Source organism: Hypomesus transpacificus, chromosome 9 (assembly GCF_021917145.1).
Source record: "Hypomesus transpacificus isolate Combined female chromosome 9, fHypTra1, whole genome shotgun sequence".
Lineage (NCBI taxonomy): Eukaryota > Metazoa > Chordata > Actinopteri > Osmeriformes > Osmeridae > Hypomesus > Hypomesus transpacificus.
The window spans coordinates 5,706,476-5,719,236 of NC_061068.1; the positions used below are offsets into that span (position 1 = coordinate 5,706,476).

The window sequence follows — 12,761 nt, forward strand, 5'->3', positions numbered from 1 at the left end:
AGGAATGCAAGAGATGAAGGGATTACAGCCTGAGAAAGGAGGAAATAAGGGCCAAAGAAGCAGGGGGGAGGGAGAGAGACAGGAAAGAAGAGGTGGGAAGATCAGTCACCCGGGAATGACAGGACAGCACATCTGAGGCTGCGGCTGTTTTTGTGTGACTCTGGGACACCATACTGTGTGTACACAAACATAAACACATACCTTACACTCACTTTACATACTGTGACCGAGCGCTTGATTCTGCATCTACATCTGAGCATACAATGTGGATGTGTGTGTGTGTGTGTCTGCTTGTTAGCCTTTACTACAAGCGATATCCTCAAGTACTTTAGTGTGTGGGTGTGTGTGTATGTATGTGTGTGTGTGTGTGTATGTGTGTGTGTGTGGGGGGGGGGGGGGGTTGGGATGGCAGAGTAGGTGTGCCTATGTGTGTCTGTGTGAGAATGTGAGTGTGTGGCAGTGCATGTGCGGCGTCTGTGAGAAATGATTTGGCATGCTGCACCACAGCACAGTAGCACATTTTCTATTCTCTTTCTATAGGCTGGTCCATGGTGTGCATTTTTAGCAGCTTTGTTCCCTGACACGTTCATTAAAAGAGCACAATGGTGTGTGTGTGTGTGCGTGGGGTGCATGTTCCCGTGCTCGTCTATGTGTGTGTGCTTGTGTGTGTGTGTCCATGTGTGCGTGCTCGTGTGTGGGTTGATGCATTGTCTTCTTTCTCCAGGTGCACCCTTTTACCTATGACTCAAGGGACAAAGTGTTCTGTCAGTCAAATTGTTGTCACTCTGCTGTCCTCCATAACACCTCCCATTCATCCTTCGGGGGGAAACACACACACACACACACACACACAAGAAAACACATTCACATGCTCAACTCAACTACACACAACTTACAGACTTAACAGCTTCGGAATATTTATGAGTTAACACACATTTGCACAGTTCAAACACACACATGCTTGAATAATGCCATGTTTCTTGGTGTGTGTGTGTGGGGGGAGGGGGGTTAAGAGGTGTGGCTCAGCTGGACAGAACACCTGGTCAGGTTGTGACACTGTCTCATTTATATTCAAGATGGGGGGGGAGAATGGCCACATACTACATACATATAATGTATACACACGCACACACACACACACACACACACACACACACACACACACACACACACACACACACACACAGAAGGTATAAGCAAGATAGAGACTATCATGCTATAACTTAAGTCCTCCACTAATTCTCATCTTGTCCCCTCTTTCTCTCGTCTCTCTATTTCCACCCCTGCATCTCTCACACTCCTTTGAGGTGGGGAGAGATGGGGTTTTCAGGTGATTGATGGCCTCATTGACATGCAGTGACACCAAACCTACCTCGGACACAGATGTCACCTTGTGCCCTGCATTAAAAGGTCATCACACACCAACATGTCCATCCCCATTCACACACAAATACAATATATTAATACCAAAACGTATATAAACTCTTTACAATGCACACATTTGAAGAATATTCTCGTTTAACAGGTTCACATTCACAAACATGCAATTAACATGTCATACTTTGCCAAACAACCTTTTGCGTTGTTCTGTACCATTATAAAACACTATAGTTAGAGGAGCAGATCAGGGCATCATTACATGCTAAACTATCCAGTCTACATAAAATACCCAAAGGTGCTATAGGAAATGAGGATCAGTTTTTCGTTAAAAGAAATCTGTTTATCAAACCTGAACATACATATTCCTGGCACAGTCTCATCTAGGTAATCCCTGTTAAAGGATGTGTGCATGTGTTTGTGTGTCCGTGCATGTGTGTGTAGTTCAACAGAGACACATGACATCCCTATCTCTAAATAGGGATTCTCGGAGTCTGGACACAAACAGAGCAGACAAAAACCCGTATCTGTGTGAAACAAACTGTGCCTTCCCACAGCGGAGAGATATTGAAAATGAACCGCACAGACCCACAAGCCTGATAGAGACTTCTGAGATTTCCACAGATGTGGATAATATTAAAATGCTGTTGGGGCGTAGCATCGTGTTGGTGTGCATTTATCTGGCTTTGCGAGGAGCCCATTACTGCATGTTCCTCTCCCCTCCTGCTCCTCTGGCTGCAGATAGATAGGTCCCAGACATACAAGGACACACATCATTTAGGAAGCACAATATCCACCTCTCTCTTTCTCTCTCTTTCCACTGTAAGCTCCACGCTCACTATCTCCCTGCTGCTATTTCTAATCATGACGGACCAATTTATTTGCTCTGTTGTGGAGTCTAATGCATTCCTCTTTGTGTGCTTGTGCGCCTATGAGAGTGTGTACGTGAATGTGTTTGTACTCATGTGTGTGGTGGCAGTCTTGCTCAGTCTCTACATTGCAAGCGTTGACCTATGGTCATCTAAACACGGTCTATTCCACCCCTCAACAACAGACTGGCTGTACTGTAGGCATGTGGGCAACCAGAGAGGTCAGAGGCCGGTTAGCCAGACATAGTCTTTCTGCAGCAAACACTCCTGGACACCCACAAGCAATTAATCTAGGATCAGCCCCTAGTTGGGAGGAACGGCTGCAGGATCCGGGGCCATTACCTGCTGTGGCCCTCTCTGTGGTATTGACTGCAGGGTTCAGAGATGGCGCTGGTGGTAAGGTACCATTATAGCACAATTGATCGGCCTGCACTTAAGTCCCAATCCTCAGCTTGTTGCACAGACCATAGTCTCAGCCCCTCCAGGATCCGGTGACTCGGCCAGATGTGTGTGTGTGTGTTTTTATTCTTAGGGTTTTCAGGGGTCTTTTTTCTGCCTTCCTCCTTTTTCTGCACCACGGAAGAAAAGCAGACGTGACCAGGGTCCCTTAGCGTGTGTCATATGTCTAAGCAGGTTACCGACAGCTCCAGGGAGTCTGGACCCACCCTGCTGACACATACAGTCACACAGAAACACACACAACTTCAACCACATGGACACACGGACGCACAGCAAAGACAGACACGCCTTCTACAGTGTGTTTCCAGACAGGTGTTGTATTGGACGACCCTGTGGGGCGGAGCAACCAGCTCAAGTGAGCCTCTCCCGCTGAGGCAGGGTAGATGGATGCAGCCTGCTCCATGCTTTATGGAACCACAGACACAGACGCTAACAAGCTAATAAACATTAGCGCACTCCCCGGGCATGCCCACGGCCGGGACCCAGGCCCAGCGCCGACAAACACAGCCCCGGCGCTGGGTTCTTTACGAGGGCGGGGTTGTAAAGCCAGACAGCCGACGTGGGCTGACATAGATCAGAGCAGCGTTCCTCCAGCTCAGACAGACAGAGTCACGGCCTGAGTCATAAATCCAGCTCTCTCTAATAAAGCAATAAAAGACCATTAAAAGTCAGCATCCCTCAGGGCAGGGATATGAATGGGAGGCCGACAGGGAGTTGAACAGGTGTACATCTAAACACCTGTTTCTCAGCCTCTACCAAAACACTTGGTGGAATGCAGAAAGAGTGAGAGCGAGTTGTTTATGGATGTTTCCGCAGGTGGTATAACAATGATGTAAAATTGTGTGGACCACTCTGCTCACCATCTTCTGACTATAGCGATGGATCGCCTGTCTACCTGGCGTGATTGAAATACTTCATTCTGTACTACCCTCTCTCCCTCCTTCCCTTTAATGCTACATGTTTCTCTCTGCATTGGTCTCTGTATTTCTCTCTCTCTCTTTCTCCCACATTCATCCCAGGCTGTTGAAGGATCAGAGGCTGGGAGAGTTGTGAGGAAGGTCCCAAACCTGGCAGAGCAGAGCAGTCATTACCCACCGTCTGATGAAAGATACCGTGTGTGTCCAACAATGAGTCACCGAGGGAGAGAAAGAGAGAGACAGAGAGAGAGTGAGGGAGAGTGAGAGAAAAAGAGAGAGAGACAGAGAGAGAAAAGGAGAGAAAGAGACAGAGAGAGAGAAATGGAGAGAGAGAGACAGAGAGACTGTGGTCCAGCCCTCCTTGGTCTATCGAGTCGAACTTCACAGACATGCAGAGCCAGGAGGCACTCTGACAGCAAAGCGCCTGAGAGACGCAGCCATTCATCAGGCTTTGAGTCCAAATTATGATTAATGAAAAATAAACAACCTTGATGTGGAGCGGGGTTTGATTTTTCTGCGCCTGCCTCTGCGGCCTCTCTCCTACATTGGCTGCTAATACAGGGTCTTTAGCGATAAGGAATGCACTGTTCTCATTGACTCCTCAGCCCACTGCGCTACGTGCTGCATACTCATGGAACAGGCCAATCAATGGGACGGGTCTCAGGGAAGGAGAGGAGCGCAGAGGCGTCGGCCTTCGCCCCGAACGACCCTCGCAGACACGCACATATACAGGGCCGACATCCTGATTATTTCAGCCCCCTCCACTGCTAATGACCAGCCTGGTGCCGGCAAGTACGTAATTATATTAATGACCAAACGTGCCACGCGTGCAAACTGGACAACCAAAGAGAGAGAGGGAGGGAGGGAACGAGAGAGAGAGAAACAAGAACAGAGAGAGCCAGGAAAGAGAGAAAACAGAGAGGGAGGGAGGGAGGGAGGGAGGGAGGGAGGGAGGGAGGGAGGGAGGGAGGGAGGGAGGGAGGGAGGGAGGGAGGGAGGAAAGAAAGAAAGAAAGAAAGAAAGAAAGAAAGAAAGAAAGAAAGAAAGAAAGAAAGAAAGAAAGAAAGAAAGAAAGAAAGAAAGAAAGAAAGAAAGAAAGAAAGAAAGAACGAGCGGAGCAGTAGGAAGAGAGGGTCCAGTGAACAGGAATGGAAGCGAGAGAGGTCCAAAAGAGAAAGAAATAGAGATGGAGAGACAGAGGGAGGCTGATCAATTGTTCATTTTACAAAGTCAGTGAGACGTGTCAGCGATGTCAATAAGTGAATTAATTTGTCTGTGGGTCTCCAGTGCATGACACCGTATCGCTCGGTTCCCCTCGAGACGAACAGGCCTCAAACCCTCAAACCCAATATCAAGGCAAGGCAACACACAATATGTAGACACACACACACAGACTCACACACTCATTTAAAAAATACTCACATGCACATATACTTATGCATGGACACATAAGTAGAAGCACATGCACACACACACACAAATAAACACCCACGCACAAATTGAATTCTCTCTCATCCTCCTCCTTGGGGAGAGTTGTTCACTGATTCTGTGAGTGACATCGTTGGTCCTCAGAAACAGTCCCTTGACCACTTGCTGCCTGAAGCTTCCATTACAAACCCATCAACTCAAACTCACTGACCCTATGCTCATACAGACTGGTCTTAGAACTTCCAGCACACACTCAACCAAGTCACCTACTTTGACGTCATCGCTTAGTGCTTACATACTCTGACAGTTCAAATCAGTCTCTCACTCTCACACGTGAAACGTCTGGCTTGCGCTTGTGCATTGTCTCTCTTCCTCACTCTCTCTCATCGACGCACCAACACACACACACATGCAAGAGCTCCTCCATCCTTCCGTCTTTGCCCCTCCATCGATGAGTTCCGCACACCTAAAGCCGCCCCCCCCCCCTCCTGGTCTCTGCTGCTGTTCTACGTTCCTGTGATGTCAGCTCATACAACAGGCACTGCTGGTCAATGCGACCGCACACCTTCTACTGAGTGGCCCCACACTAGGCCACACACAGCGAGGGTTTCATCATCCTTCACACACACACACAAACAGTTGCTCAGTGTTTCTTGCACATCTGCCAGCTGCCAAATCAGGTAGGGACACACAAACACACACACATCCTCACAAACACACACCAGGAGACAGCATCCTGAGTAGGAGCAGTGTCTGTTTAGTCACCACCATTGCTTCTGCGTGATATGTCATATAATGCATCGATCTTACTAAAAGAATAGGAAAATAAAAAGTTTGCACACCAAATTGCACACTCTAATCGGTTATTTTGAAAAATACTGTCCAATTATTTTCAACTCAATGTGTATACAGTTTGTAGATCACATACACACACACCCTTTCATTTGACCAATCACCCACTGCCAAAACACATTTGTGTAGCGATGTCACTGCTCTCTCCCTGTTCCCTGAGCTGAAAGGAACCAGCTTGAACTGTCTGTCAAAATGGAGGCTGTTAAATGGAATTAGACCTTGGTTGGAATGGCCATACAGCCGCATCGCACACAAAGGCACCTCAGACTCAATCAGCTGGTGTGAGGGCACCTGTCTCACACACACACACACACACACACACACACAGACACAGTCCTTGGAGGTGGTGGAACCGGAGCAAAACTTCTGAGCTGTCCAAAGTGTTTCTATTCCCATGCTTTTCTCTCTCTCTCTCTACCTCTCTCTCTCTCTCTCTCTCCATCTCATTCTCTCCATCTGTCCTCCGGGGTTCCTCTTCCTGATTCACACACTCCTTTTCCATTCAATTATACACCCCACATTCTCATATGTCTCCCTTTGTTACTGTAGCCTCCTGGGGTATACACACACCTGGAGAAGGATCCAGAGAGCCGTACAATGTGTGTGTGTGTGTGTGTGTGTAAGAGAGACAGAGAAAAAACAGACAGAGAGGGTGCTAGTCCTTGGCTGATCATTCTCTAGAGCTCAGAGGATCAAAGTTCAGTCCCCTCAGATTCTTTTTTTACAGCGATAACAAGGCATTATTAAATCCAGTACCGGTTGACCCCACCCATAACCTTTATATAACCTCTTGCTCTTGCAGTTCATAGTAGAGGCAGGTCCTTTCAGTAATCCTCCTTGAGGAGGCCCATAGATAATCCATTTGTCCTCTACCTCAAGAAGGAACAATGTTGTCTAGCGCCAGTTCCACCAAGGCTGGCCTGTGAAAGCACAGATAGAGTGGTATTCTGGTGCTTCAGTTCAGCAACTCTGCTACATCAGCATGATTTGCCCAGAGCATGGAAAAATTCTGAGAGGATGAATGGCCATCACGACCAATCTACCATGCTGATGAAAGGCCCTCATCCCTCCATCGTTTCACTGCTCTCCTTCCCTGCTGAGAGAACTCTTCTGCTTCCCTCCTTCCTTAGTGGAGAAGCATCCATCACAGACAGGGCTCTAGTCAGTCCACAGGGGCCGGACAGAGCAGATCTCAGGTCTGCCTCACTGCTCCGAACACAGCCCAGATCCCTGTTTGTCATCTAGCCCATTACCAAGGAGTGGCTCGCCATTTATTTATTTTTCACTCTCACTCCAACATTCTCACTCCCTCTTTCACTCTCTCTCCCTCCCTCTCTTTGCCCTCTACCCTTCTCAGGTCTGCCTCCTTGCTCAGATATGAATTTGTGCACGATCACAAAACGCAGACAGCGAACTCCTCCCTCATTCACAGCCCGTCAGCCAGACGAGCCGTCTCCAGGATGAGACAGGGGGTGTCAGGCCCCTGGAGGATAGACCCTGTTCTCAGGGAGGGGAAGCCGAGGGTCTAAGAGGAGGTGGGCGTCGTGGTGGGGTGTCGGGGAGATGAGACGGGACCACAGAGGCGCGATGGGATTGAGGACAAGAAATCCATTGCAGGGAGGCAGTCCTCAGTATGAGGTTAAAAGATAATAACGACAGTGATTCATGCGTCCGTGTGTGTGCTATGTGTGTGTGTGTGCGTTGTGTGTGTGTGTGTGTGTGTGTGTGTGTGTGTGTGTGTGTGTGTGTGTGTGTGTGTGTGTGTGTGTGTGTGCGTGCAGAGAATGGCTCGGTCAAATAGGATACCAGGTTTAAGAGAGTAATCTCCGCAGGATTAAAGGAGCTGCTCCTCTGTTAATGTGACTGTCAATGAGAATTAAGTCCCCAAACCGCTCCTCACACCGCCGCGCTCACTCTCCCCTGTCATACTGATGACACAGGTTTCTCTGGACTATGACCGCACAGCAAAACAATGGCCAGATAATTACACTCATTCAGTGCTGTACAAATTGCAGCGCTGAAGAGGGGACAGGAGGAGGAATGAGAAAGGAGGGCTGGAGACAAGGATGACTAACAATTCTAACATGATAGGGGCTGGTCTCATTACTGCCCCCATTAACATGCACCAAGTCATTTTCCACCTTGAGTGTGTGTGTAGGTGTGTGTGTTTGTGTGTGTGTGTTTAAAACAGTCACACATTGAGGTAAAGGGAGACAGATAGATGGAGAGAGTGGGTGTATGTGCGCGCGCGCGTGTGTGCGTGCGCGCATTTCCTGTAACTCCGTAGAAGGGTCCGTAGAAGCTATGTGTTTCTCCGGTACAGTCGCGCAGCGCTCCCTTCTTCTCGCCCGACCAGGATCCACTCCGAGCGATTAGAAGCTCGTGAAAAAACGCCGGATCAGCGGATCAGCCTTCCAGACCACTCAATAGGTGCTAAGCAGCACAAAGAGCCACCGATCGCTTATTTAACCTTGCACAGAAAACTGCATCAATCTCAACTCTGCCTCTCATCCTCCTCCAATACTGCGAAAGCATTCTACGGACAGTCGGTTGGATTATAGTTAAGTTGCGTTCTTTATGGTTAAATTTCGGTATTAAGAGAAACATTTTGCGTCACTTTAATGTCAAAAGGTCTGGATAAATTCCAGATGTTTTTTTTTACATAACTGTGCTTTCACAAGGGTGGTCTTTGAATATATAACCTAATAAGTCTTAAATTGTCCTAAACCAAGCGCGAGCATCAAAGTTTATTATCTTGCAAGTCTACCCTTAATGTTATTATAACTGTAAGGCAAACACACAATCTCCTAAAAAACAAACCTTTTAACCTGAATGTGATTCGTGTATTCATCATTCACTTTAGTCGGGGAAAACATGGATATAAAACAGGGAGATCTATACAAACTGCAAAGGACAGGAATTAAAACACAATCTTACCCAAGTCTATGGCAGCAGAGGCATAATCAGTAGCCCAGGGATAATTTAGTGGTCCAAAAAGAACGTTTTGATATGCCTTACTTTTTCTTCACGCCACTGATTCCAGTTTCCGAGTGGAGGTCAATCCTTCAAGCTGCATGCCCATCTTCCGCGGAGCGCACACTCTCTTGCGGGGTGCGGGAGGGCTGATGCAGAGCCGGCGCTTTAAAGCCAAATTAGAGAAACACGTTTGGGTATCAACAAGATCCTTCTTCTCGTTATCTTACGGCGTCCCATTAGAGAGTATACAAAACAAAGACATTGGCATGGAGAAGATGTCATACGCGCCTGACAGGAAAAAAGTCATCAAAAGTGAATACATCCATATAAGCGATCATACATTAATGTTTTCTCAGTGTTCCGCACAAGTTCATTGTACTATTGACAATATACCCAGCCGACGGCCGTCAGACAGCTGTTTTGGTCGCTGGAGAGATGAGAGTGATGTTGATGGTAGAATGATAGTTGCGCTCCCCGCGCTCCTCCCTAGCAGGGATCGATTTGACATGAGAAATGCGAGTCAGTCTTCTCCATTCTGAACACGTGCGCTGCGCCCGCCCCATTTGCCATATCTCAAGTACAGGCTCAGTGATGTCATAGTTTACAACTTGTGAGGGTTTACTGTAGTTTAGACTAATTACGACAGCCAAGTCTAGTAATAATATTAAAACTAGAGGATGACGCAAATAGCCTATGTAACGTTCATTCATCTTCATGCAGGCAATATTATATTTGGAAGTTTCTTTTAATGTTTCCTGACAACTTGGCGCGGCCTCAACCATAGTTCGACTCAACTCTACGTAGCCTACTTCATTTTCGATCAGATTACAAATGTGTTGCCTATAGATATCGATTCTTGATTTTGAACTCAGCTGTAAGCGTGTAGATGTAAATCTAAACCCCCACAGTGATGTTAAACAGAATTTAAACACCTCCGCTTCACCGATACGCTTCAAGTGATCGCCTATGAATGATCTGATGCATGGAATATTCCAGTGAGAGGTTTGGGATTGATTGCTTTGTGCTGTTGTAGTCATTAAGCTTTAGAGAAGTAGATCCTTGCTAACGACCTAAGGTAAGCAGGATCCAATACGTTCATATGCCAGAGATTCAGGCGTCAAACTTCTCCTTCCTGCTCACATTCAGGCCTGTAGTCCTAGGCCTGCATATTCCACTCAAGTACGGTCAGAATGGAATCTACCATAGTCCTGATTTAGTTTTCAATGATGGTGCTCAGGCAAGCCTATTATTCCATCGTATATCAACTAGTAACCTTCCAACATCAAGCACATTTCCCATAGTGCCCTAGACATTCATCTAATAAAATATTTAGAATAGGCTACCACAAACAATCCTGCTGGACTCCATGATTTTTAGGCAGCCAGCGGCCAAAAGGCTAATGGGTTGCAGTTGGAGGCCTCAGTTTTAAACACACACAATGTTTATATCTTCAGGCTTAGTGGATATGCCAGGTTGACATTCTCAAGCCCCACAAGGAAATATGTGAGATTGAGAATGGATGAATAATTTGTTTATGACCTTCAATAAGCATTAGATTACCAACCAACTTGCAGTACACAGTCAAACACATGCACAGTAACTCATCACAACTCTATTCACTACATGCACATAAGTAGTTGGTGAACTCCACAGACTTTGTCCAAATAATATGGTTGTGTTTCAGTCTTTACAACCTAAGAGCAACAGTAGAACTTTGCTGGAAACTTGCTTTGAGAAAATAGCTTCTGCACCACAGACAGCTACTGTGCAATCAGCAGATCTACAGCATGCTTATGTCTGTAATGGTGCTGGGCACAGAAAAATGAAAAGTCAAATGTTGTTCTGTTGTGAAATACTTATACTTGTCTCTCGAAAGCTTATGTTATTAAAGGGACATGTCCCGGACAGCAATGCGATTATCAGATCAAATTCCAAGCTTAGAGTATGGAAAAGCTCCATAAGTTAACATATTAAAGATGCTGCCATTTTGTACTATTTAGCAACAGCACTAATCTCATCTGTGCTCCACTTAAACTATTCACTGCTTGAATTGAACCAAACCATACTAGAAAACACTTTATTAGGCATTACGGCATGAGGTTCAATTGTGTGAAATTCAATTTACTCTATTTGACTCTCCTTGGACCATTAAGCGTCGCCAAATTATTTCCAGTCTCACCAGCAATTCCTTATAAACCCAGACAATTGGCAAATTTCATGATACACTTTAACTGACCATGTTCCACTTTTGACTCCCCAAATCTTTAAACCTAAATGGCATGTTAGAATTTTAAAAGAGAGTCCTAATACTGCTGAAAGGGTCAGATTTGAGTATAAAGAGTTTGGCTTCTCCTGTATCAGAGACTTAGGTTATAGGATCCCCTCTGGGACTATATTCCCCCATAATCGTTGCCCCGGGGAGAAAAACATTATGGAAATATCTGGTCATAACTTGAGGAATATGTCTTCCCACTCAATCAATATTTCCACATTTATCCCCCTGAAAGAGAATGTTTTCCTGCAGGGTGGGAAGCCTGTATGCGGCGGCGTAAGATGAGCGTAATGTAATTGATTTCTTTGTGTTCAGTGGTGAGAAATATTAGCTTTATAAGATAAATTAGATTAAGCCTGGTTGATACACAATATAATGGGCATGATGCATTAAGACAATGGGAAATTGATGAGGGATTAGGTGTGGTGGAAGCTAAATCAAATATTGGGCAACAGGACTAGTTTAAGTCCTATTAAAGCATCATATAACCCTAATGCAACACAATCTATAGCAGTTCTAGCCTTCAGCATGCACTTCAGTTAGAGCAGGCCTTTTAGAAACTCAACTTGGGGGTATATCTCCCTGATGTTGATGTCTGAATCACTGCCTCAGATGTGGCTAATGACTTTGTACGCACAGCACACATCTGCCTGATTAAGCTTCAGGCTTACTTTGAAGGAGTACTCCCAGTGCCCAGCATTTCTACCTCATTTCTTTGCCCCATAAGGCCCGCCAGGCCGACACGGGGCGAGGTATTACAACACTGCTATGGAATGCACAGACAATTACTTCTAACATGACAAAATAAGGCCACCCAAGCAGCCCTCTTAGAGAGCACTGCGTGGGACACCTAGAGAAAATGTCCCAAAACCGCTGTCATAAGCAGTAATGTGTGCGACGCATCGTTAACGAGTGGTGAGAGAGAGACTTCTATGCGCAGTAAGACCATAACTCACCCAGTACATGGACTAATTACACAGCAAGCGGACATTCACGCTGGGCGCTGACGGCCAATAACTACCGCTGGCTGTTCCAATGGAGTATTGCATCTCTCTCGTGTGCGCGCACACACACACACACACACACACACACACACACACACACACACACACACTAGGGCAGGCATGTGGGTTCACTCACACTGACTTTTGGCACCAAATAATATAGCCTATTTACTCACCTGGGGTTACCATTGTGTTACTGCAAGGATGAAACGTGGGTAATGCAGCTATGGGCATCGATTTAGACCCGCCATGAAGGTTAATAAGAGAAGAAATCTTGATTTTGATCCCCCAGCGTGGATATTGTTCATTTCTTTAAGAGGTCAAAGGCAGAAACCTGAGCAGGGCCATAAATAGTGTCCATCCCAGACAGCCCCAGTGTCTGTCAATTCGAGTAAATTCAGCCACAACATCCGCGAAGAGCAAGTCGGATATGAATGAGTCGCCTTGTCATTGCTGATTAGCATGCAGTAATACAAAAAGTTTGACTGTTTTTGATAGTCCTGAAATACACAGCTATTTCATTGAGATTGTCTTAATCTCAGATGCATCACAACGATATCAACAGTAGACTAAACATGGAAGATACTTTTCTTAGTCTTTAACAGGC

The 12,761-nt window shown here is 46.2% G+C and overlaps 1 protein-coding gene across 2 annotated transcripts in view; it reads right to left on the reverse strand.

Annotated features, from left to right (window-relative positions):
• The window catches only part of tafa4b (TAFA chemokine like family member 4b), a 30,244-nt gene extending 17,652 nt beyond the window's left edge, over positions 1-12,592 (reverse strand). Inside the window, exons 1-2 of one of the 2 annotated variants that reach the window (XM_047025498.1) lie at positions 12,331-12,592; positions 8,840-9,041 (exon numbers count right to left, since the gene is read on the reverse strand). The gene's annotated coding sequence lies outside the window, so the exon portion shown is untranslated. Of the gene's footprint in view, positions 1-8,839; positions 9,359-12,330 lie in introns of those variants that run through there. The other variant, XM_047025497.1, reaches the window with a different exon arrangement.
• Between the last annotated feature and the right edge of the window lie 169 nt (positions 12,593-12,761).